This window comes from Hemicordylus capensis, chromosome 1, assembly GCF_027244095.1.
Source record: "Hemicordylus capensis ecotype Gifberg chromosome 1, rHemCap1.1.pri, whole genome shotgun sequence".
NCBI classification, from domain to species: Eukaryota; Metazoa; Chordata; class Lepidosauria; order Squamata; family Cordylidae; genus Hemicordylus; species Hemicordylus capensis.
Window position 1 is genome coordinate 265,538,828 of NC_069657.1, and position 27,028 is coordinate 265,565,855.

At 44.1% G+C, this 27,028-nt stretch overlaps 1 protein-coding gene across 6 annotated transcripts in view; it reads right to left on the reverse strand.

Moving 5' to 3' along the window:
* Nucleotides 1-27,028, reverse strand: part of FBXW11 (F-box and WD repeat domain containing 11) — a 138,742-nt gene that overhangs the window by 101,688 nt on the left and 10,026 nt on the right. For 2 of the 6 annotated variants that reach the window (XM_053284887.1, XM_053284883.1), the window contains exon 2: nt 12,572-12,651. The exons of 3 other annotated variants lie outside the window; for them this stretch is intronic. The gene's annotated coding sequence lies outside the window, so the exon portion shown is untranslated. Of the gene's footprint in view, nt 1-12,571; nt 12,735-27,028 lie in introns of all 6 variants that reach the window. One more of the 6 variants, XM_053284884.1, reaches the window with a different exon arrangement.

Below are 27,028 nucleotides of genomic sequence, written 5' to 3' on the forward strand. Positions count from 1 at the left end.
AGAGCACCCCCAGTTTACACCTGTGTGCAGGTGTAACAGAGACCAGAGAAATGACCTTATGAGAGGAGCCTTGGAGAGATATACCAAAGTAGCTCAAAGGGAGACACACATGAGTGCGTTAAGGACCCTGATACAATTCCAGGATGGGAATCTGTGGACTGGGGTGGGGAAAACGTTTCCAGACCCTTGTAGGGAATGCATAATGTGGACAAGGGGTGAGGAGGAGCCTGACTGTCTGAACATGAGAACTGAGGAAGGGACTGAAACCCAGCTCGTTAAGGTATTAGGGCCAAGACCATGGTCAAAGCTGGCCTGTAAAAAAGCTAGAACCTGGGAAACAGAGACCAAAGGCAGATCTTCTCCTCTCCTCATCCACTGGAGGACGGTAGCTCAGGTATCCTGATAAATATGATTGGCAGAAGATGCTAGAATAATGTTCTGAATGACTCTGGAGTATCCCACCATCTCTAGGATGGAGAGATCAACGTCCAAGAATGATGTTGTAGTTTGTCTGGGTGCAGAAGTACCCCCTGCAAGAGAAGGTCTAGATGGAGAATGAGATAGCATAGGGGAGTTGTTGGCAGGAACAGCAAATCGAAAACCCACAAGTGCCTGGGCCAGTACTGGGCACCAATATTATTTCCTGCTTTTTCAGTCTGCAACTTTGCTAGTGACTTCATGATGAGGGCTATGTAGTTGGATGGCAAAGCAAACAGGCCCATCACTGGTTCCCTGAAGTGCATGGTAATAAGGTGAAACACCTTGAAATGGAGGCTCCACTCTGCCAATTCTAAGGTTTGTTGGTTGAGCCAGTCTGCTTGAGTATTGTCTGTACTCCTTAGGCGCTCTGCCCTGGTGGAGATTAGGTGTGTCTCTGCCCAGCAGAGGAGGAGGTGGGGCTCCTCTCTCAACCTAGTTGTCTGTTTAAATGAGAATGTGGCACTGGTGTATTAGGTGTAGGAATTGGATTGGGGCCAGCCAAGGTGCATGCAGCACCAGTGAACTGATGCTGTGTTGGTGTTGCGATTGGTCCCACCTCCCCTGGGCAACCTAATTGTTGCAATGGGCTCCCCAGCCTAGTAGGCTGGCATCGGAGGTTATCAGAATTCAGAAAGGCTCCTTGAGAGGGAGACCCCTGGTGAGTGCTGGGGAGGTCTACCACCATAGAGGCTGGTGGACTGACACACGGGAGCATGGCATGCTCTATGCTCAAAATGGAAGCAGCAGCCACCAGAGTCATGTGTGCACCAGTAGGACCAAGATGTGTGTTCAATTCAGGCAAACCTCTGGGAGAACATCAGGTAGGAGGTAGTAGATCCTGTCCCTTCTGGCCTGAGGAAAGGGAGAAAGATCGCTTGGATGGTAATGAATGAAGCCCGAGATGTGTAGGGTTTGCTGAAGAAGACGCTTGAGATCTATAATTGTTCTGCCTCTCTTAGGTGCCAATAATAAAATATAATAAATGTCCTGACATAATTCTGCCCAGGGAACAGGCTCCATTGCCTGGATCTACAACAGGCGAAGGATGGCTTGATCCATTGCCTGCAGTTTGTTTGGATTCTTGGAGACTGGAGAGGCGATAAGGTGATTGCATGGGGAAATGGAAGCCCATCTAAGGAATGGTAAGTTTTGAGAACCCACTAATTGTAAGTGGAGGAGTCCCACCTTGAGGCACAGTACCACAGCAAGCCTCCTTTGAGGAAATAGTTATGCTTAAAAGTTGGGCCTGGCCTGGCAGAAGAAGGCTGTAAGTGGGGTGTGGATCCTTTTGGAATTCCACTGGGGTGCCAGTGGATCAAAGAACTGATGGCCCTTCAATTGAGTGAGGGTCCTGGATAGGAGAGAGGAAGTTTGGTAGGGCAAAAGGCTTGCACAATTCCCTATGGCCATCTTCTTGCCATGTGTCTCTGCCAGGACTGGTTCTAGGGATTTCCCAAATAGCCTGAATAGCTTGCTCCCCCTGAAGTGAGGGTGAAGCTAAATACATCTTTGTCTTGTGGTCAGCATGCCAGTAGTTCAACCACAAGGACCTATGGACAGACACATCAGAGCCATAGCCCTGGGGAAAGAATGAAGTCAGTCTAGGCTGGTATGTGCCATGAAAGTAGCAGCCTTAACTATTTTGTTTGTGGGGAAAGGTCACTAATTGCTCCTTTGCCCAGAGGATAGATAGCCTGGCTAAGATGCGAGCAAAGGCTGGGGCCCTGATGGCAGTGGCTGAAGCCTCGTGTAACTTACGAAGGAGTGTGTCATTTTTCTTGTCGGGTGATTTGAGCCATTTATCACCATCTTAAATCATGGGTTCTCCAGGGATGGATGGATGGATTTATTTATTTATTTGGGCAACGACTGCAGCATCGATGACTGGAATCGAAAAACTGAAAACATGGCTTCACTGGTTAAGGCAGAACATGGTGGCTTCCTGTAGGGAGGGCAAAGGGAAGACCTCAGCTGAAGGGCCAAGGCTGTGTCTGATGGCTTGGAGGAAGACAAAGAAACATTACTGACCATCCTGGCCTTTGCTAGTAAGAAATCCAAATCCCCTGTAGAGATGTAGAAATAGCTGCTTTATACCAAACCAGACCACTGGCCCATCTAGCTCAGTGCTGTCTACACTGACTTGCAGCAGCCCTCCAAGGATTCAGGCAAGAGCATTTTCCAGCTCTACCTGGTGATGAGACACCCGGGATTAAACCTGGGCCTTCTGCATGCAAGCAGATGCTCTACTGCTGAGCTACAGCCCCCATCTCTTCCTCCAATAGCTCACCTTCCTTTGGACCGGTTCAGAGTTCAAATGCACAAGAGTGGTGAGATTAGACACTGAACCTGCCTCTGCTGATGACTGGGGTATGAAGGACCTATTGGGGTCATATCATGGGTGCCTATGGCCTGTACTAATCAGGGTCTGTGGCCCAAATCCACTGGCCCTGTTGAGGGGCCTGCTGTGGAATGTAAAGGGGGAAGTAACTGGGCCACAGTAGCAGTAACTAAACCCTTAGTCACCAGGTCCCTACTTTATAATGAGAGATCCTGTGGCAACTTCCAATCCCAGCACGGTGTACTTACCAGCTGACAGGTCGAGTCTGGCTGCCCTTGCCCTAGCACCAGCACTGTTGCCTGGTTGGTGAGAGCTGGAGTCAGAAGTATTTGTGCCAGCACTGCACCTGGCCAGGTTATCAGAGGCTTCACTGCTGCACTGTCAAATCCTGGAGTCCTGGTTATGGGAGTGTGGCAGCAGGATTGCTCCACTCCAAGGCCACTGAGAGGTCCAACAGCAATGCTGTCGGCTGCTGCAAATTATCCTGGAGCACCTGTGCAAGGCCACGTGGAGGCAACTTAGCTGGCTTCTGAGCAGGAGGCTCTGAGGCTTTGTCAGAGTCATGTGGAGCCACATGGTGGAAAGTCTGAGCAAGAAGCCTGGAAGCTCTGTCAAAGTCATATGAAGCCTTGTTGATGCTGTGCAGCGGCAGCATAACTGGTGGCTGGGTGAGAGGCCACATGGAGCCAACATTGCTGGAGAAAGAACTGCTAGTGGAGGGTGGAAGGCCTGGTGGAGGAACTGGTGTTGGGCCTAGTGTGGCTTGCAGTGGCAAGACAAAGGGTGGCCGCCTGTTTGCTTGGGGCAGAATGCTGACGCAGCGATGAAGGAGCAGATTGCTCTGGGTCTCCCAATCACTTGTGGGAACCACACGCTGCTGCAAATGGTCTGAATTAGCAGGCGCTCGCTTTGTCTGGTGCCATTTTGCTTAGGTCTGGCCTTCACTCTTGGCTTTGCCCTTTCCCACCTCAAAATAGCACTGCTACCCTTAAGGCTTCACACCTTGGCTGCTGGTGCTGAGGAGAGGTCAAACGATGGTGGTGATTCTTGGAAGCACTGGCCTAGCAGGGGCCCAGCCTCACTCCTCAAGAGGTGGGTTCCTTGGAGAGGGAACTGGCCAAAATATCCTCTGTCATGGAAGGTTCCACAAGGCAGAGGGAAAAGGAGAAGGTGGACATTACAGGCAGATCAGAAATTTAAAAGGCGTGGTTTTTGTTTTATTTTTTTGGCAGGAAAGCAGGAGGACAAAGAGAAACCAAAGACAAAAAATTAAGCTCACCACACCATAGAAATGTAGAGAGGAAAAGGAGAATGAGAAAACCGGAAACAGCATGGAATGGAAGCAGGAGCTCCAGTTCATGCATTTAGTCAGGAGCAAGACAGTAAAGGAATTGCGTATCCTGCTCCCAATGCCTGCTGGAAGGAAGGCCGGCCTTCCTGTCACCAGATCCTTCTACCTGAATCTAATTTGTCTACCATGAGCAAATACCATGATACCCCATTGTTACTGATGACCTCTTACACTGAGTGAAAAAAGTCTTCTCCCCTTCACTACACATCAAACATCACCACAGCTGACAGGGAGCCTCGGGTTATAATTAAAAATGCATCACAAAACTTTACAGAAGCCCCACACAAACCATTTTGAAGCAACAATTTAATTTGTGTATCAAAACACATTTCTAAATCCCAGATCATGGTCTGGAGGATAGAATGCCTCCCCCGCAAAAAACACACAAGCCAAGTCATCCCTGCCTAGAAGACAGGAACACATACACACCACACACCACAAGCCAAGCATGATAAGGAGAACTGAAGTACCAAACTGGAATGCTCTTTGTGCCATGTTGTGGCATGTTGTGCGAGTTTTTAGTTGCATTTTAGTTCCACTCAACTGGTATTTATTTATTTATTATGTGAAAATAAATTTTCATCTTTTGAACTGTTATAAGAGTGAAAAAGGTTAACATGGTGTTTAGGCACAATGGGTGGCACTCAGACGTTCTGCAGAGCAGTGTTCCATCAGCCTAAGCTCCTCCTGTTCACTGAAGCACTGCATCTAGGTAAGAGATTCTTCTGCTCTTGAAATAACTCTGTAAGCACAACACTCCAATTCCTTCCATGAACAGAAGGAGCATCTCCTGATGCACCACTATATGAAAAGTCTGGATGCCACATCTTGTTTTCAGGTCACAAAACAAGCTTGGTTTCTCAGAGTGAGGCTGTCATTTTCTTTTGACATGGATAAGAATCTTTAGCATTCAAATATTGGAAAACTATAGGAAATAGAGTTACCTAAATTTAGATCTTTCTAGAAATTTCTAAATTTTCTCTTTTGCTTCCAATCCATTTACACACATTGTAGGATAGTGTTGTTTTCCAGGTTAATTTAGTATTAAGTCAACCAAGACTCCCTTTCTAAATATTATTCAGGCTTAATCTTCTCTCACATCAATGGATTTGTCAACTTAGCCAACACTCCTATGGCCTGTTCATCAAGGCATAATAAGGAAAGACATGGCCTGCTTCTTAGCCTATTCAGGTTTCAGGTCTACCTTTTCCCTTGTGTGGATGCCCAGCAGACCAATAATTCCAGCAGTCCTGCACAATTCGCTGCTCTTTAAGAACAAAAAAAACAAACCCTCCTCTGCATGCAGGTTCTGGGCCTGCAATGCAATTAAGTTATGCCCTTATTTGATAGGCAGAACATGTACGCTCATATGAGGTATACCCAACAAGTAATTTGGGCATTTACATGAAGCAGGAAGATAGCTACATCAGTAGTGATTACGGTTTGTGAGAACTGAAGGGAAACAAAGTGCAGTGTAGACATGTGATGCATTTCATATATAACAGGCCGGATTAACTGGACTGATACAAGTTTTTTTCTGTTTTAATGTGCTGTATCCTCAGAAATTCTTCCATTCATGGAAGAAGTCCATTTGCACAAAGATGGAAAGGGTGATTTTAATTAATTCCTCCCTTTTCTCAAGCCCCCTGCATCCCCCTGAAGGTTTCCCTCAACCCTTGGAAACAGATGGTGGCACAGGTAAAAAAGAGGGGAAATGGGCAATTCTTGGAGCAACTAGAGAGGCCAAGGTACAATCCCTGTGTTTGTCTTTGGTAGAATACAGGAGGGGTTTACCATTACCATCTCCCGCACAATAGGAGATGATGCCTTTCAGCATCTTCCTATATCACTGCTGCTTGATATAGGTAAGCATACCAGCGGGGATTCAAACCAGCAACTTCTTGCTCCCTAGGCAAGTTACTTCCCTGCTGCACCATTAGGTCCTCTCTTATTTCTGGATCAGTGTTCCCTCGAAGGCGTGTGTGCTCACTCGCGCTTTCTTGATGTCCGCTCAATTAATTTTAGATTCTGCTCAGGTTGAATCAGGAAAGCCCACTCTACCTCAATATTGCCACTCAGAACAAAACTCAATCCGCACACAGATGAAAAGTTAGAAAAAACACTGTTCCTGATTTATAGGTTTTTGTAATTTTTTGTACTTTTTATGTTCTTTCTCCAACCAAGGAACCTAACCCCATCATTCCCATAGGCACAAGGTTTCAATTATTGCAGTTTTGTAATTGATGGTGATACCGTGGAACATAGCCCCCACAATATTTGAGGGCCTCCTATGTGAAATGTGCACGTGTGCTCACACAGTTTTTGATGTCCGCTCAGTTAATTTTAGATCCCACTCAAGTTGAATCAGGAAGGCCTCATTCTAAATGCATGTGCGCACACACTGCCTTGATACTGCCGCCTAAAACAAAATCCATTCTGCACACAGATGAAAAAAATGAGAGAAAACTGCTCTTGGTCACTAGGGTGTGTTGTTGTTGTTGTTATTAAAACTTTTATACCGCCCTTCCAAAAGGCTCCGGGCGGTTTACATTAGAACACCATTAAAATCAGTTAATAATTTTTTTAAAAAGTCAACAATTAAAAACATCGTAATGATATGCAGCAATAATCCAGCAACCCCAAAATACATTTAAGGTCACTGTGCTTGACTTCCATTTTTGAAGGACTTAATACTCAGTTTTAGGGCTTCCTCTACCTCTAGCTAATTGTTTTACGAAGGGTCTAACCATTATGAGCTATTCTATATGGTGCAAAATACAAATTCACAGCAAGAATGCAATAACATTCTGCTTTCAAAGTTTAAATGATTATATGCCACAAATTGTATTCTGAAATTTAGTTGTTCAATTAAGACAAAAACCAGAACTTTGATATAGCAATGAATTTCCACTCCATTATTTCTTTGTAAAGATTCATGAAATGCAATTTGAATCCAAGGGATTTTTTTTTTTTTTAAATCCTCTGTAAGTATGGAAAGTATTGTGTCTGTCATCCCAAGAAGAAAAGTAAAAACTAGAAGATGTTTTCTTCTTTTGACTGAAATATAAGTCCATTACATCATAAACTTCCCCAAACACTCAACACCTAATATAATAATATTTCAAAGATAATATTAAACGTGTAGTGGTCTTGAAAATTTTGAATTCGAAGATTTAATATAAAAATTCCAGGGGGGAAATCATGCAATTTCTCATGGACATAAACATTTTTCTCAGAAAAGTTTACTGTGGAAATTTTCTTGATACCCTAAATCAGAGTTGATGGAAATAGATGATTTTTAAAAAAATTAAATCAGATTTGTATTTAATTTTTTTATAAAGTGGATTTTAATTTTTTTTTAATTATTTAAAAAGAACCTAGGTCATAGATACCATGATTGATAATCATAACTCCTAATTATATTATGTGAACCTGTTATTATAGGAGTATAGGAGATAACAGAGCTGATAAATTCTATTCTGCAGGTGGTGTAGAAGCAGCATGCAACACAGACAAGCCCTTGCCCTCTCTCCCTCTCTACAAGTGCAAAAACATTAGGCCCATTCACACCTTATGTTCAACATTCATGAGAGTGTACAGTGTACACAGGTACAAATCTGTGCACAGGTACAGTGATTCACATGTTATGTTGAACACAGGTACAGCAGTATACTTCCTATTTGTACCATGCATTTGAAGGACCTGTATCCAGATTCACTTTTAAAATGAACCCAGGTACAGTAATTCACACAAACATGAACAAGTCTACAGACATCTATACACTGCACAGCATGATGTCTGAATCGGGCTAAAGATGGCCAATAAATAAATAGAGGATTTAGGGGGGATGGAATAGATCTGAGTAAGGAGATCAGGTAGGGGAATAAATGCAAGCAGTAGGGGAGGGGAATAGAAAGTGAAACCAAAAGTGAACTGAATGTATTCCTGCAGTCCGGAGGAAATGTTTTCTGAGTGAATTCTCCATTTTAGAAGGGAAACACCAATCATGGCAACAGGCCATAAAAAAGAGACCCCACTTTGGGAATCTTTTAATCAAGTTTCTGTACCTGTAGGTAAGATGGGCATGTGTGCAAAATGCAAACAGTGCAACCAAGAAATGCAAGGCCTGGTTGCCCGGATGAAATAGCATTATGAGAAGTGGGTATCTACCTTCTAAAAATGAAATCCACATCGCTGGATATGTATTAAGGTTATATTAGATATTGGACAAAAAGAATGTACTTTTGCTAGAAAATGATGGTTAATGACTAGTTATTTAAATCATTAAAAATTGATGCTTGACTAACAAGCAGAAGGTTGCCGGTTCGAATTCCCGCTGATACTATATTGGGCAGCAGGATACAGGAAGATGCTGAAAGGCATCATCTCATACTGCATGGGAGGAGGCAATGGTAAACCCCTCCTGTATTCTACCAAAGAAAACCACATCTGTGGGCGCCAGGAGTTGAAATCGACTTGACGGTTTCGAAATTGACTTTTGTCGAAATCAACTTTGACACTTTACCTTTATCTTCTGTGAAGTGATTTAAATCAAATCAACCCTTCCCTAAATAGATTCGATCTGGTTTGGCATGTTATTTGGCCTATGTTATTTAGTTTTTTTAAGCCACCATATTAATTTCCCACACTGTATCTGAAAGTTTTTGATGTAGTTGAACTGCAACTACATTTTGATTGAAGAGAGAAAATAATGAAGACACTTAAGGTGGTTTAAAGTGTTATACTAAAACAAATTCAACATGTTTTATGTCTGTAATATTCAACAAATATGCACTCTCTCACACACTTCCTAGGGACAGTAACCTGAAAAACATTAACTGAAACTTTGGAACTGCAAAGTTTGCCTAATACTTCACTGCACAGTATCCATTCGTTGTAACAAATTAATTTTATGAAATGATTATTTTTTTAAAATGAAAAAAAATATTCCAGAACATTTTCAATCCACAACTTTTCCCATGGTTTATTTTCCTTGCAAAGGTCTACTTTAGACATCTGTGGTCACTCAATAGCAAAAGAACCACATTGCTCCCAGGAGCTGTGTCAGAAATTATTATGCCACCAGCTACAAACAGCCCAAGGCTAAAAGCTTACCCTCCTCTCCCTGATGCAGCCCAGGTCCTGAAGCAAGGAAGGGCCAGACCAGACTGAGAAAGGAGACATTTTGAACTATCAGAAGACTTGGGGGCGCTTAGTTTGCATCTTTTAAACAGCACTACCAATTAAATTGTTAGACTTCCTGGGTTCCTTAGGTTTCAAATAGGACAAGACAACAGCAGATCAATTGTTTAAACAAGGCGTGGCCCAAATACATAAATGGGGGGCGGGGCGGGGCACACGCTGATTTTTAAAGCAAGAGGGGCACATCGATGAGGGGAATGGCTGCTTGCCACCTCATAGCACTTTTCTCCCAGATGAGATCAGTTCCAGCATTAGAAAAGAAGAGCACCTAATAGACAAATTCATCAGTGTGGACTAGATAAGCCTGAGGTCTGATCCAGCAAGACTGCAGAGAGATAAGGCACAGACAGGTAACAATTTTAGCAAATGCATGCACATGCGCGCACGCACACACCCACCCACCTCATTTCATTCCTTTTGCTCTAAGAGTCAGACTCCCAACCTGCTCTTTATAGATCGTTGGGGCAGACCCAGACTTCAACAAAATGGGCCTGGCACCATCTTGTCTAATTCAAACTCATCAACATGTTCTTTCCCCTAGGGTACATTCTGATGTCACTACATTGGAGAAGCGAGACAAGTGTGGCCAATCTCCTGCCAGATGCAGAATTAGCATCCCAAGAGCACAGACATTCTACACACTCTCACTGCATTGTGACCAGCTCAAAAGCAGCCTCTACTTTCTACTTTAATGTTTTATAATAAGAATAAAAATAACTGCATTTGTCTATATAACTGTGTAATTATGTTTCCACATCTATATGTTTCCATTCCTCATAGCTATATTCCACTTTGTTTGGGGGTTGGGGTGGCATTGTCTTATTCCAAAAACAGAAGGATCTTTCCTTGATAGTAAAATTTAAACACTTAGATTTGCAAAATTAAAATGCAGACAAACCATGGGCAATGCAAGTTTATTGTTGCTTAGTTTGTGCATATGCATTAGTCAGCTTTAACAAAGCTAATAGCACACAATTTCAGACTCAAGGGATTAAAACAGGGGTGCAAAACAGCATCTCAGCTGAGGCAAGTAGAAACTGATCACAGCAATCAAGCACTTACTCTAATGATAATGCTTAGTAGTTACTGTGCATTGCAATTTTGAGTTGTCAAAGGTCCTGCATGTATATGATCTTGCTGTAATCCTGACCTGTAAGGTGAGTCAGTACTGTATTACGATATGCAAAATGTGAGGGTCTAAAGAACAGTGGCTTGCCTACCACTTAGTGAATTCATGGGACTTCCCTATTTGTAGCTCAGTCTCTTAGCCACTATGCCACACCAGCAAAGAAATTATCTGCATATGCTGAATATAGCAATGTGTGCATTTTCCTGAAAATTGAAGTCAGCACATTTGTGTTAAGAAGCCTCCCTTTAAAGAAAAATCACCACATGTGCAATCTGTGTGCACGTAAATCTACTTTGTCCCAAAACTCAAAAATTATTCAGTAAATGGGCCACTCCATTTAGCAGTCCTTATTTGTATGTAAATTCTTGTATTTATATAAACTATATATCATTCTCACGGTATCTTAAAAAGAAGAGAACCAGCCAACAGTTTTAAGAGAAAAAACATACGCGCTCTTATTCCTTCAATAAAAAACAGCTAGATCCACAGGTTGCAGAGAAAGGAGCTGTGCTGGCAGAAAACTTTGGCAGGCTATGAAAGACTATGGATATACGGGCAGAACATGCTAACCTTTAAAAGTATGTTAGAAAATCTGCCCACAAGTGGGGCTTTCCTTTTTAACAAATAATGGTGTGTGGGTGGGTGTATATCCAAAACTCACTGGTCTGTTTCCTACTGCAGCTTCTGACACCGTAGTGCCACTTTAGATTTAAAGATCGGGATGAAAGTAACTGAACAGAAATTCTATCTACTGGCAAAGTGAGCTGCCATTCTGGTCAATCAGCTCATTAAAATTTATTTCTGACATGCCCAGGAGTGGATAAGTGAATCTTGGACACAGTGTCTTCATCTAGGAAGAAATTTATGCAAGTAGCAATAAACTTTTGGAATCGGTTTTTCAGGCCCAGGAATTTAGTATTATTCAAGACAATCAAGAATGCAAAAGATCCTGCAGTAAACACTGATCATTCAGATATACGCTTCCCTTGCAACAAAGGAGGTTTAGAGACGACTACCACCACTATTACTATACAGTCCAGCGATTTAAGAGTCATCTGTAAAAGCAGTGGCATGACCAATATTCATAGCACAGCCGCCAGCACTGTTCATGGGGTTTTGAAATCTATGGAAGCACAACCAGTAAGTCACAAAGTGTGCAAGGCTTCATGATTCACGATAGAAAGCAGCAATTTTGTCCAGCAACAGATCCAGCTATTGCAGCAAGCATTTAGTTCCGAGAACCATGCTTGGAATGGAAGTAAACTCTAGAAAACAGACTTTCCAGGATAAGCAGGAAACTCTTCCTCTTGTTAGTATATTTTATATATCTAGGAAGGACTCCAACCTTAATACCAACCAAGCTCCAAATGAAAAGGGGGCTGGTGTTCTCTGGTTTTAAAATGACAGGTGCTAGAGTCAAATCCCAGAACTTTGTTTTTGAAACGGCTTCTATAAGCTCTTTTTGCATTTTTTCATGTATTTCACAGAGCAGCTGCAAATGGCTTTATCGTGCTCCACAAAAACAAGCTATTCCCTTTGCTTTCCTTATGCACTGCAAAGATAGTTGCAGTGGAGGAGAGCTGGTCTTGTGGTAGCAGGCATGACTTGTCCCCTTAGCTAAAAAGGGTCCACCCTGTATAAGAGCTGCTTTAATTCTGTACGTTTTGTAAAACTCAGAAATAAGTGCTGCATGATTTTAGCATGGGTTGAACAAAGTAGAAGTTATGTACAGTAGAACACCCTTGCTTGTTACTATAAAAAAAAAATCAGAGTTGGTAAAGCCTAATCCACACTACAAAGCCTAACTGGACTCTTGGTTACTTTCCTTTCTCCATGTAAAAGGAGAAGCATACATTCAAAGCTGTTTTGCTCACCCCACAATAGATGTCAGGGCAGAAAATTTAGAAATCCTATCCATGAAGAAAGGGTTATAGTGAAGTAAATTATTAGTCCTTTCCATGACCTCTCTCATCTTTTAACCTTTCATGTTTTGGAAATGTTTATGCAGCAAAAGGTTTTGGTTAACCAAATTACGCATTAGTAACACTACTTAGTACAGGGAATTTCTTACCTGAAACTCTGTTTCTGTGCTTCAGATCCACCAATCCAGAATGAATGGGGATTCGAATGGGGTTTCCTTTTCACACTTGTCTGTCAAAAGAGAGCAGCCAATCATCTTCAGCTTGGTGTATCTACTTCTTTCTTGAACGAAATCCCAATATGCACTCCTAATGCTGTTAGAAAAACAAGGAAACCTGTACAGCTAGCAGGGTTCCAGACCAGTAGCCATTAAATCAGATGGGTCACCGGATTGGTGGATCTAAGACAAGAAACTAAATTAAAGACAAGAAATTGCACTTTTCCATATCGGAGTTAACCAATACAGAGCAAACATTCTTGATTATTCCCTATACACGTGTTTAAAGACAGATAGCCAGCCATGACATATCAAACATCAGCTCAGGCCAAGATTAGGCATTATCTATGTTTTCTACAACACTGAAACAATGCGTGTATCTTCTTCAAATGTAAAGTACCAATTGATAAACTATTGTACCAAACCTGAACACTGTGGTCAATATTAAAAGACCTACTTCTGGTGTACCAGATTTGAGAGTGCCCATAGGGATTTTTGACTTTCCCTCTTTGAACAACAGACAAGCATGCCATAAGAAACTGCTTTTAGAACCCTCCTCAGTTTCAAAAAAAGTTTGCCATTTAGAATGCCAGCGGGGTGGGGTGTCCTGTTATTGAAAAAAATACAAGCCCAAGTCCCCTCGGGAGAACAGAATTAGTTGCTCAGTTCCAGATCACAGCCTATACACACAATTTAGCCCTTCTCTCTAAGCACAACATCCGGTATCAGCATCCTGATGTGCTGTTGTTGTCCAGTAAAGTCAGACTATGCCATCAAAGAAGTGATAGCACTATTATCATCTTTCTGAAAAACCTAAGTACAGAAGAAACCCAAAGCAAACATTTCTAAGCCAAAGCACCAATGGCATCTTAGCTTTGCCAGAAGTCTAAGAGATGGAGGACACAGTCTACTGTGATCCCAGCTGAAACAAGCTAATTTCGTTTTGACTAAGGTGGATAATTATATCCTGACTTAACTTGATGCAACGAGATATGCCTGCTACCCACCTCTTGACAAATGTTCTGATCTCTGTTTTTTCTTACTACCAGTACAAATTTATAATTCTTTGATCTCAGTGAAAACACACACCACCAAGATGATCAGGAGCCTAAGCCACCTTCCTTACGAGGGAAGGCTACAGCATCTGGGGCTTAAAAAAAAAAAGAAGAAGAAGCTTTTTTAGGAAAAAAAGACAACTGAGGGAAGACAGGACAGCGGTATATAAAATCATTCATGGAGTGGATAAAGTTGACAGGAACATTGGTCTTACCTGTAAAGGGTTCTTTTTCCCTGTGCCTGGAGCTCATCATTATGGGCTAAGTACGGAGCATGCTTGGAAGACAGGACTGATGTCAATGTAGTTCTAACTTCCTGCCGCCAGGAGGCACCTAGACCCCAGATCCAGGAGTATAGCGAGGAGCGGCAGTAGTAAATACAGGAGAGAGCTCCCTAAACTTCTGAGGAAAAACAAGTATACACAACTTGAGAGAAATAAGGGCAGAGAAGTTAGTGAGATAGAAGTACCATATGTAGGGAAGAAGGACCAAAAGCAGGGGAAAACTGTCCACTAATAACCCCATGGCGCTGACTCTACCCAAAAGTGGTTACCCATAGTACTATTCAATGGCTGTAAGAGAAGGTAATGTCCACATACATACGGGTGGGCATGATGAGCTCCAGACACAGGGGAAAAGAACCCTTCACAGGTAAGACCAGTGTTCCTTTTCCCCCTGTGCTGGAGCTCATCATTACGGGACATGACCAAGCAGCCTAAACGTGGGAGAGAGATGTACCTATATGACCTGTTGAAGCATGCAGCATCCAAAAGCTGCCTGCAGTGCATGGGGGCAAGGAATCTTATAGTGTCAAATGAAGGGAGTGATAGAGGACCAGGTAGCAGCTTTACAAATGTCAGATAACGGCACCTGGGCCAAGAAAGCCGCTGACATAGCAGCGCTGCGCATGGAGTGAGCCATGATTCCCCCTGGTACCAGGAGATTAAGGGTCTTGTATGTAATGCTGAAGCACTCCCTGGGCCAACGAACCAACGTAGCTTTAGATACTTTTTGGCCAAGAGAGGAAGGATGGAAAGAGACGAAAAGGGACTCAGGCTTGCGAAATTCCACTATGTGGCGGAGATAGGTGAGCAGAGCCCTGCATACATCCAGTTTATGCCAAGTCCTCTCTTTGCTGTGGACAGGCACTGGACAGGAGGAGGGAAGGACAATGTCCTGGGAGCGGTGCAAAGTCAAATTGACCTTGGGGATGAATGTGGGATCCATTTTCAACACCACGGCCTCTGGCTAGAACAGGCACAATTCCTTGTGGGCCAACAGAGCCCCCAACTCTGAGACCCTACAGTCACCAAGAACAGGACCTTGTAAGAGAGAAGTTTGAGACTGATGTCTGACAGAGGCTTGAAGTGGGGGTGGGTCAGTGCATTCAGGATGTTATTCAGATTCCAGGATGGAAAACGCTGGATAGGGGGAGGCGCAAGGTTAAGGGCTACTTTTAGGAAGTGAGAGATATAAGAGTGAAGAGAAGATAGGCCAGGTTCTGCTAAGTCAAGGCCAGAGGCCTGCACTGAAGCCTGGCATCTAAGGGTACTGGGCCTAACGTGAAGACCTATGCCTGCCTGAAGGAAGTCTAGGACATCAGGAACCCTCACAGTGAGTGGATTTAAATGTTTCCTGCGGGCCCATCTGGAGAATGCCACCCATGTAGCCTGGTAGATCCGCTGGGTGGACGGACAGTGGGAGGCTAGGATGGTATCTTCAACCAGGGCTGAATACCCCTTGGCTGCTAGTCTGTTGCGCTCAATGTCCAGGCGCATAGTTGGAGCCATCCCGCCTCCAGGTGTAGAATGGGCCCCTGGGATAGAAGGTCCCTGTGTACTGGGAGATGACACAGGGGCCATGTGGACAGGTTGACTAGGTCAGAAAACCATGGCCTCCTGGGCCAGTGAGGGGCCACGAGGATCAGGTGGGCCCACTCTCGGATCAGATTTCTTATTCCCTTGTTGGTGATGGCCATCGGTGGAAAGGCAAAAAAGAGACCTTTGGGCCAATTGCTGTCAAGGGCTTCTGCCGCTGGAGAGTGGCATCTTGAGAAGAAGCGCGGGAGCTGGTGATTCAAAGGAGAAGTGAAGAGATCCACTAGAGGCTTGCCCAGGTGTGCTGTGATCAAAGTGGAGGGACCATTCTGCCAGGTCCACAGTCCTTCGATTGAGCCAGTCGGCTTAATCGTTCTCTGTCCCACTTAGGTGTTCCGATGTGATGTACAGCAACTGAAGTTCCATCCACTGAAAAAAGCAGTCTGTTTCCTCCATCAGTGCTCACGATCTTGTGTCCCCCTGGCAGCTGATGTAAACCTTCATGCTGTTGTCTGTTCAGATGAGAATATGCCATCCCTGAAAAAGATATTGGAATTCTAACAGGGGAAGTCTTGCTGCTTTGAGTTCCAAGTAGTTAATGTTCCTGTTTGTGTCTACCTGTGACTATGAGCTCTGGGCTAGAATGCTTAGGCAGTGAGCACCTCATCCCTTCAAACTGGCATCCATGGTCACTGAGATCTGTTGTAGAATTGTTAGTGGTAGTGGTAGGCCGCTGCTCATAGCCAGAGACATCCACCATTCAAAGGACCTGTGTACCTTCTTGGGAAGAGTGACCTGTTTGCGCATATCAGCCATGACGTCATCTTGATGTGGCAAGAGGAGCCACTGTAGACAGTGGGAGTGCCACCTGGACCATTGCATGCACGCTACCATGTATCCCAACACTTTTGAGAGGAGCATGAGGTCTGTAGTCTAGGATCACAGGAGTGGTTAAAGAAGAGACACAAGTTTGTTCCTCCATTCCTCGGGTAGCAAGACCAAGTCCTGGGCTGTGTTGAAGCATTTGGACAGGTATCATGTGGCTTTTTTTCTTTGTTCACTTTCTGAAGTACTGAAGTGAGTGGTGAACTGCTCTCTTGGCTTGTCGGAGAGAAGGAGGCCAGATGAGGAGAATGGCAAGTTACGGGTAAATATGCACCTCCTGAAGGCATAGGCATGCAATCAGTGTGACCATGATTTTTGTGAATACCCTGGGTGCTGATGACAGGCCAAAAGGGAGGGCCCTTTATTGAAAATGTTGCCCATTGTAGACAAAGTGTAGGTACCTCTTGTATAAGGGACAAATGGGCACATGCAGATATGCTTCAGATAGATCCACTGATGTCAGGAAGTCATTTGGTCAAATGGCCTCCTTGATGGAGTGGAGAGATACCATCCTGAATTTTTTCCTCATGACAAACTTGTTCAGGCGTTTTAGGTCCAGGACCGACCTCCAGGATCCATCTTTTTTCAGGACCAGAAATAACAGTGAGTAGAGGCCAGAACATTCTTCTGTGGAAAATACCTGCTCAATTGCCTGAATCTGAAGAAGATGATGTATGGCCTCGTTCATCAGTTGATGTTTGGATGCTATTGTGGATGGTGGAGTGCCCATGAAGGAGTCCGGTGGGGTGGTCATGAGGTCTATGGCCTGAGGGAGATTGCTTCTATCATCCATTGGTCTTGGGTGGTAGACTTCCAGGTGGGGGAGAAAAGGTGTAGTATGTCCCTGACCTGACCAGCATCATTGGTTTCTGCTGTGTTGGAAGTTAGATGAAGGTCCTCGGAAGCCTTGAGACCTGCCTTTGCCTCTGAAGCACTGCCTCCATTGAAGTCATCCCTCCCTTGCGAGGGGAAGGAGCCTTGGTACTGCCTGAAGGGGCAAAAGGAAGGGGACATCGAAGTCTGTGTAGCGTTGTGAAATGGTCTGCGTGAGTCCCTGCTCAAAGACATGGCTTTCTTTTTGTCCTTGATCTCTACATAAATGGGGTCCAGTGCTGTACCAAAGAGGTCTGATCCGGTAGATGGTGTGAGCGCTATCTTGGACTTGGGGTCTACTTGACACGATCTTAGCCAGAGAGATCTGTGCACAGCCACCTCGGCTGCCATGGACCTGGAGGCCTGCTGTAGGCAATGAAGGCTGGAGTCCACTGTTAGGGCCACTGCCTTGGCTAGCTTATTAATGCCTTGGCAAAGCTTGACATTTTATTTATTTAGCATATTTTCAGGAGGGACCAGGGCTATGAGTTCCTTGAAGCTCGGGCAAAGCTAGAGTTGGTAGTGGCGGCTTTGATGACTGTTGCTGATGCTTCGTGCACCTTCTTAAGGTAGGAATCACACTTCCTGCCCTCAAGAGATCTTAATTGATCATGCCCTTCAGTAGATAGAATCACCCTAAACATCATCTGGGCGACCAGGGTGTCAATGTGGGGTACTGCCAGGAAGGAAGTCACATCCTGGGGCAGGAAACAGTGTTTTCTGGGATAGCTGCCTACTGGCCTAGAGAAGGCTGGTTGCTGCCATTCTGCAAGCATGACCTTACGAAAGCTGCTGGGGAAGGGGACCATGGGAGATGGGGAGTCAGCAGCAGGGAATACATTTTGATCCAGACTGGTAGCCACTCAAATTGATTCTGCCAGGGCCACATCATTGATGGCTCTTAGCATTTGCTAATAGGATATCGAAATCAGACAACGAAAAAAGGCGAGCAGATATTGTAGATGGCTGAGCTAACTCTTCCCCCAATAGTTCCCCTTCTTCCTTATCAGACCCATCTGGATGGGGGGGGGTGTGAATCAGGGTTAGACTCGGATTTGGATGTTGGCTCGATAGGCACCCACCTGGTCTCTAGGCATGGCTGGTTGGAGAGAGGCACTATAAGTAGGCTAGGTTGGGGTAGAGGGGGAGGTGGTGCGGGGGGGAGGGGTCACAACGATTGGATGGAAGAGGGAGGGGATGTTTAGGAGGGGAGGGGAAATCAGAAGAGTAATAATGATGTGTTTTCCATTTACGTTTGGCCCCCAATTTTTGTTGCAGGAAAAAGCACTCAGATGATGGAATAGCTTCCCTCCATGGACTAGAGTCAGGAGAGGAAGATGACAATCATTTTCTGGGTAGTCTGGGTCTCATGGGTACAGTGGGTGCCCCAGGATCTTGAGGTGGCATTGCAGGTGGCAAGTTTAAGGCACTGTGCAAGGCTGAGCCACCCTCCCCCATAAGTAGTTTTAGCCAATCAGCTACATCAGGTGGCCCTAGAACAGGGTTCACGGGGTTACTTACTGGGATCTATGGTTTGCCACTCGGGCCTGCTGGTGGAGCATCCAGTGGCGTTCCTGGAAAAGCCTCCGTAGGTGAAGCTAGGTTTTAGTCACCGGCAGACTGATTTGGCTTGTCTGGCCAAGCCATCCTTCTCATGAGCACTGGATTTTGGTGCGGGGGACACCGTGGACCAGCCAGTTCCCCCTCGACATCAATCATCCCAGAGGTGATCTTACTGGACATCAGAGAATTGCCAGCAGGACCCTAGCCGTCCACCCCCTTTTTGCCGCTTTCTGCTGTGCTGCTTCTCAGGTGTGGTTTGGTGCACCTACATAAATCCTTAATGATAAGGTGCTCGCTAAGGCACAGGCAAGCAGGCAGTCTTTTCTTTTTTGGTGGCTGAGCATCCTCTTTAAGGTGCCTGGATTTTTTGGGAGGCTTTTCGCTGACTCGCAACCACTTCGTGTGTCCCCGCCAGCTCTGTGAGGGAAGGGTGACTGGGGAGAGCGAGGGATAGCGATTTTGCCCTAAAGGGCTGCCAGGGGATGGTCTTTGTAGTCACGTGGAGACCTTCAGAAAGGGAACCCGCCAAAAGATCTTCAGCTTGTTTTTTCCATAAGCAGAGGAAAGGGAAACCGAAAGTAAGTGACTAAAACAAAAGGCTAATCCGAATTGGTCAAATTGGAAAAGAAAAAAGATTTGAGGTATTTTTTTCAAAACAAAAAGGGAACTAGGTCGGCCCTTTCCCACCCTGGCACAATCTATGGGGAACAGTGGGGAAGACAGGAGCAGAAGAAAAGAAAATACAAGACCTGAAGACCTAAATTTGCAAGAGCTCTCTCCATATGCTGTATTCTGAATAAAGACAGGACTGGAACTTGGGTCTAGGTGCCTCCTAGTGGCAGGAAGTTAAAACTACAATGACATCAGTCCTGTCTTCCAAGCATGCTCCGTACTTAACCCATAATGATGAGCTCCAGCATGGGAAAATGACATTTCCCTATCTCATAACACTAGAATCAGTGGTCATCCCATGAAACTGATTTCCAAGAAATTTAGGGCCAAAAGTACTTTTTCACACAATGCATAATCAACCTATGGAATTCTCTGCCACAAGATGCGATGAGAGCCAAGAGCCTGGATGACTTTAAGAAGGGTTTAGATAAATTCATGAGGATGGATCTATCAATGGCTGCTAGTTCAAGAGGTATAGGCCACCTCCAGCCTCAGAGGCAAGACACCTCTAAATACCAGTTGCAGGAGAGAGGGCATGCCCTCAGCTCTTGCCTGTGGGCTTCCCAGAGGCATCTGGTGGGCCACTGTGTGAAATGGGATGCTGGCCTCGATCCTGATTTAGCAGGGCTGTTATGTTAATTACTGATATGAGTCACTAGATAGTCCTTAAAGACTTTGTCCAAGAGAGTTTCTCTCTAGATACAACTGTTATAAGGTTCACTGAAGGTTCCTATTTTGTTGCCTATCAGGTATAGTATAAGGAGAGCTTTCATGAAGTAAAGACTGACGGGAACACCTTATTTATTTTGCTGCATCAGCTCAAAAAATAAAGAGGAAAGGTTAAAAAAAATTGTAAGTAAAGAGCTGCCACATACTGCACTCTGTGCATACTGAACTGTAATTCTAAATACTCCCTAGAACTAGGATCAGGAATTATCCTTCTTTACCTGTACCTGATGTCATTTTTATGTAAACCCAAATTTAACAGACATTTCATGTCAACTTCTATTTAATTCAAAACATAAACGTTCATAAGGGTTCTCAAGTAAATGCCTTTGCAAGTTCCCTTAGGGTTGGGTGGGGGCCAGTTATACTGGTTGCCACCATTTTTTACAACTATAAATGCAATAGCCCCACCACTGTATCACAGGACCCAACTGCAGGGATGTTAGATTATAGGTAACCAGACAGATGCTTCTGAGAAATTCACAAGCAGGCAAATCCACAGGCAGGTGCAAGAGGGTTCCCACTTGTTGCCCTCCTGCACTAATGAACTCATGACTAATAAACCTTGATGCACTTTTCCCCATATTTCTCTAAGCCCCTTTTCAAGTCACTGAAGCTACTGGCCACCATTGCATCTTGCTGCAGTGAATTCCATGCATTATGCTTTTTGCACAGCAGAACTTCCTTTTGCCTGTCCTGACTGCTAACACTGAAGCTCTAACACTGAAAGAAAAATATCAACTCATTTTATCCTTACCATGCATTCTTTTACAGTTCTCTATCTTTTTGCCTTCCAATATGCAATATGCATATCAAGGGAATATGCTCTAACCCCTTGATCATTTTGGTTGCCCTGTTCTGCAGTTCTATAACATCCATTTGTGATCATATCATATATATTTATACAAATGCATCATATATTTATAAAAATGAATTACAGTATTTATTAGCTGTTTAATTTTGGATTTCCTGATAATCCTTAACATGGAATTGCCTTTTCCCCATTGGGCAATTCCAAGGGTAAAACTATCACACATTTATTTATATTTATGTAAACGGCTTTGTGAACTTTTGTGGAAAAGTGGTATATAAATATTAGTCATATTCATATTTAAAAGGGTAATGGAATCAAAGTTTTTAATTACTACTACTGTTGCAATTACTGAAGCCATGAGTCAGTGTTTTAGTTGGTATTATATACACCCACAGATAACAGAACTGGTATTACTAGGCCATATTAAAAAAGCAAAATCTTTGTGTCCAGCTCCTCAGCAAGTGGCCAAATTTACTGATACCTCTCAGTTTGGGTAAACAGAGTCTCCTTTTCTAAATATTTGCAGAAAAATTTACACATCTAGGCAAAAGAATATTAGTAAAGCCTTGATAGGCAGATCAATAAATTGTCTGCAGCCATCGAAAGCTTTCAATACATTTATAAAAACAGCCAAGAGGAATACACAGACACATTAATTTCTCACACATATGTGTAACAAATGTGTTAAAAACCACATGTCTAATCAGACCCAGAAATTTAACCACAATTATCCATTCAAGTTATCTGCAAAATCATCAATAGTCCAATAACTGATTCCATTACTAAAGCCACAATGATCGTTACCATTCATTTTAGGGGGTAGGGGGGACAAAAGGATAATGCAAGCTATTGTGGCAAGTTAAGTCATGAAAGCTGTCTTTGCTTACAATGACTTGGATTTTTCTGTGAACTGGCTACTCAAATAATTTTAGGCACTTATATGGTAACTGAATCACTATTATATAATTCACAGTGTTTATAGTGCTCATTTATCCTTGTTCATATTTTTTAAAACTTAAAATAAAGACCTAAGTAGCCTCTTTGGGATTCAGCAAACATGTTTAATGTAGCTTAATTATTACTCATATTTTAATGAGTTGATTCCTTCTTGTCTGTGAACTCTGGTCATCCAGAGTAGCTTATATCAATGCAAAGTATTTTCCATTGCAGGGAGAAGAGGCACAGCAATCCCCCATTCCCTCTACAACCAAATGCGCCTCCCAAAAATATACTCTTGAGGGTCCTCCAACCTTCAGGGACCTATTTTAAGGCGTCAGAGAAATGCAGAGGGAAAGGAGAGTTGCTGAAAATCTCACACACATCCCCTTGCGTAACAGAAAATGCTGTTGTGCTGATGTGACAGCCTGGACTTCAGCCACTACATTTTTCTCTGTTCCAAACTTCTTGGCCGATAACATAGTCAAAGCCGGGGTTAAACATACATGAATTACTGGTCTTCAAACATAGGAAACTCTCTTATACAAAGTCAGATCATTGGTCCATCTAACTCAGTATTGCCTACTTGGATTGATAGGGGCTGTCCATCGTTTCAGGCAAGAGTCTTCCCCAGCCCTACTTGCTGATGCCAGGGACTGAATCTGGGATCTTCTGCATCCAAAGCAGATGCTCTACTACTGAACTACGGCCTCAACCTTTCTCCACAAAATCAGAACTTTGGTCAATTTGCACCATCTTTAATTTTTCACCTCAAGGTCCCATGGTCACCTACAAATGACATTTTCACTGAGCTATCTACTATAACTACCAGACCATTGTCTTGGCTTAGACACTGTTTGTTTAGATCCCATCAACCTAAATCAAGTGCTTAAAATGACCCAGTAAACAACCAATACCTTAACTTTCATCTACTTAGGTTTTCTAACGCATATAATCTCTTTGGCAAAGATAAGGTAACAGTACAAGATTAGAAGTCTATTTAGTTGATCACATCAAATCAATAAACAATTCCTTAATTGAAACTCTTGGCCATAAGCTGTCTCCTCTGTTTATCCTCTTTCCCACATTCCCAAATCTCAAGACACTCCCCCATGATGCTTCTACATTTTCACAGGTTCTGTTCTACTTCAGAATCTTGAGTATCCAGCTAATAGTAGAGGCTTCTCTATCACGACACCTTATTGTATTCTCATAAAGAATATTAGTATTTCAGGTGGTTGCACAGGTTTAACATATTCTTAAAATAGCCTAATACTGTTTCTCAGGATAAATGTCTATCAAAATAAGAAGGCCCCTATTAAACTAAAAAGTCAGAGACTGCAATACAGTGACATCCTAGTCTTAAACAAATACATTTTGAAGCAAATCTCATTGATCTTACTGAAACATGCTTCCCTGCAATCCTAGACACATTAAAGAGATTATTCTTGGCAGTTTGAACACACCTGGAATGCAAAACCTGCATCAGCCATGTACAAGAAAAATTCACAGCCAAGCACAAGCATCTGTGGTGACACAACGGTACAGCATGTATAGTTTGCAACATGACAATGTGTAACTCTCTTGCTGAAGGATACTGGTGAAACCAGTATTGTCTCCATTGTGAAGAGGAAAAAAAAATTGGTCTTACCTGTGAAGGGTTCTTTTTCACAGTGTCTGAGTTCATCCAATATTCTGGGTTGTATTCCAAATCATGCCTCAGGAGACAGGAAGTAGAATCCAAAACCTTTGCCCAATGTCCGGTAGTTAGGTAGGAGGCGCCAGGAAAACCCCAGTTCCGGACTGTAGAGCCAGGTCTTTGTAGAGCTATAAAATGAAAACTTCAACAGTGCTAAGTAGAGAGAGCGAGCAGATCTGGTTAAAAGGAGAAATCACATGAATGAGGAAGGCTGCAAGCAAAGAGAAGAGGAAGCAGTAAACAGTAGGCAAACTGCCTCCCACTACAGTACCCCCATCCTTATGGCAGTGAAGTCCGCGGGCGGGGCGGATGAACTCAGAAACTGCGAAAAAGAACCCTTCACTGGTAAGACCAATGTTTCTTTTTCCGCAGTTGTCTGAGTTCATCCAATATTCTGGGACATACCCAAGCCGTATAAAAAGACAGGGTGGGAAAAGCGGACTATCAGACTACTTGCTGTAGAACCATGTGGGCCATGGCCACTTGAGCAGAAGGGAATGGTGATACCCTATAGTTTTTTGTTTGTTTGCTTGCTTGCTTGTTTTTATTTATTTGTTTGTTTTGTTTTTATTTATTTTTAAACTAATGGAGAGATAGATGCCCAAGGGCTGTCTAATGATGAAATAGAGGGAGCATTGGCTGAAAGAGCCGCCGAAGTACTGGCCCTGCAGGTTGAATGAGCCGTGCTTGCCCCTGGAGTTGGGAAGTTGAGTGTTTGGTATGCCAGGTGGACTGTGGCTCTGATCCCTTAGACCAGGGTCACCTAGGGAGATTTTGTCCTAAGGACTTTTTAGAGGGAAGACAGACAAAGTTGTGCTGGGGTTTGAGCAATTCAGATAATCTCGAAGTGCCCTAAGAACCTCTAGTCAGTGTGTGCACTATCATTTTCCTTTGAGATGCTTCAGCTCCAGGTAAATCAATGGTGTAACAACCTCTTTCGAACTGTGGAGTGTGGAGTTACGCTTAGGAACGAAGGTGGGATCCATTTGTAAAATGACGGCCTCATCAATGAAGGAGCAAGGTTCCTTGCACGCTGAGAGGACACCCAGGTTGGAAAACCTGCATGCCAAGGAGCTGGCTACCTGAAACTGTACTTTGCATGACCGAATCCCTAGGGGAGCCTTACTGAGAGTTCGGAGGGGTAGCGCATGCGGGCCTTTAGGACCTGTAGAATTCCCAGGGTGAAAGTATATGAACAGGCGGAGGAGTGAGATTGATTGGTTGTCCCTTTTAGGAGGAGTGAAGGGAGAGAGGACTAAGACTGTCAACTGTAGGACGGATGCCAATGGGAGACTAATTTGCGGAAAAGGTTGGGGCGCAGATCCATTCCTATGCCTCCTTGGGGGAATGATGGGGCCTTGGGTACCCTTGAGGAGATAGAGGAAGGGAGTTTTCATTCGGAAAAAGGCGTCCCACCTGGCTTCATAGAGCCTGTTCATGCAGGGTCCTCTCGATGCCAAAATGGTGGATTGTACCCTCCTTTGTGTATCCTGCCCGATTCATCAAGGCATACTCACCCTCCATGCATACAGTTGGTGCCAGGTCGGTTGCGGATGGAGCACCGGGCCCTGAGAGAGTAGTTCTGGGCAGAGAGGTAGAGGCCACAGTTTCCTGGAGGGAAGGAAAAACCGGATCCGCAAATCACGGTCCTCTTGGCTAAGAGGGAGCAATAAGGATTATGTTTGCTTTTTCCCCCAAGATCAGCTTTGCATTACTCTGCTATTAAGGCCTACAGTAGGCCAGGAAACCAGGTGGGCAGTGAGCAGGTCAGTCGCGTTCGCTACTGGAGAGAGGAATTGGTGACAAACAATGGTTCTGGTGGTGGTAGGTTGTTGACGCAAAAAAAAAAAAAGGTCCACTACTAGGAGGGCTGACTTTGTCGTGGCCTAATGGAAGCCTACTGTGGAATGGGAATTTAGTCAATCCACAGTCAGTAGGTCGCCCCACTGGGGCATTCTGCTGCGAGCAAAGCTTTAGGTGAATTCTGCCCAAGAGGATAGTAGAATTGGATTCCCTCATCCTGCTGCAAGACCTGGTGCCTCTCTGATTCATCTTGTGAGTTTATGCTGCTACATAGTCTGTGCGATAAGCACATTTTGGTGCAGTACAGGGTGGCTGAATTCTCTGAGGGGCAGGCATACGGCTCTCTGTTAGTGGATTGACCTCCATGAAACCTGGTGGGGAGACCCCACTCCCTGGGCTGGTTGATGGATACAGTGTGTTGCCCATCCGGCTAGACTTGTGTCCGTAGTAATAACTATCCCATCCAGCGATGAGAGGAGTAGGCCTGACCATATCGCAGGAGAGACCCGTCAGTACAGAAAATGTCGCCCTTCGTCAGCAGAGGAAAATGATGAGTTTCTGGATGATAGAGGATTAATGATGCTATCTTGTTCTGGTTTCCAGTTGGGTGTCGAAGATGGCTCCCACCTGTAGAAGAGGTTGGGGAGTAGAAGAGGTTGGAGAGGCTTTTCTGGTCGTTGATCATGAAGCTGTAGGGCTCAGAAAGTGTAGTGTGTGATACATATCAATGCAGGTTTGGGAGATGGACACCGATCAGATTCAGAGATCATGCAATGCTGAAGGAAGTAAAGTGTTTCCACCTGCACTTTGTCTATTATGGCTACCACAAACTTGGTGGAGACCTTCGTAGTGGAGGACACACCAAGGTCAATCCACTAACAGAGAGCCATATGTCTGGGGGGAGTTCGGCAGATAGGGAGTCTCCCAAGAGGTCCCCTGTATAAGCAGGCCCCATAGGAGCGGGGAGGGGTAAAACCGAAAGTAAAACAAACTGAAAAAACAAGCTGAGCCAAAAGGACTAATTGATTGTGAAGAAAACTATTTAGCTTAGATAAAGAAAAGCCAATCAGCAAAAAAACTCCCCTACCAGCTTTGCCCACCAAGTAGAACAAGGGAGGGGGGGGGGGAGAAAAAGGTAAGCAGCAAACCAGCCTGAATGATTAGATAGCAGAGCTCTCTCAAAAAACGATCCAACCCTGAGGCGAGAAAGGAAGGAACTGGGGTTTTCCTGGTGCCTCCTACCTAACTACCGGACATTGGGCAAAGGTTTTGGATTCTACTTCCTGTCTCCTGAGGCATGATTTGGAATACAACCCAGAATATTGGATGAACTCAGACAACTGCGGAAAAAGGGTGATGTGCTAACTAGAGAAGTTGCAAACAACTCAAAGTTGATTGACAATAGGTTCAGGACAGGCTGTACTTCATGCAATGCACAACTAATTTTTGGAGCTCACTATCACGAGATACAGTGATGGTTACTAGCTTAGATGGCACTGTAAGAAGGATTAGACAAGGTATGAAGAATAGATCCATCCAGTCACTATC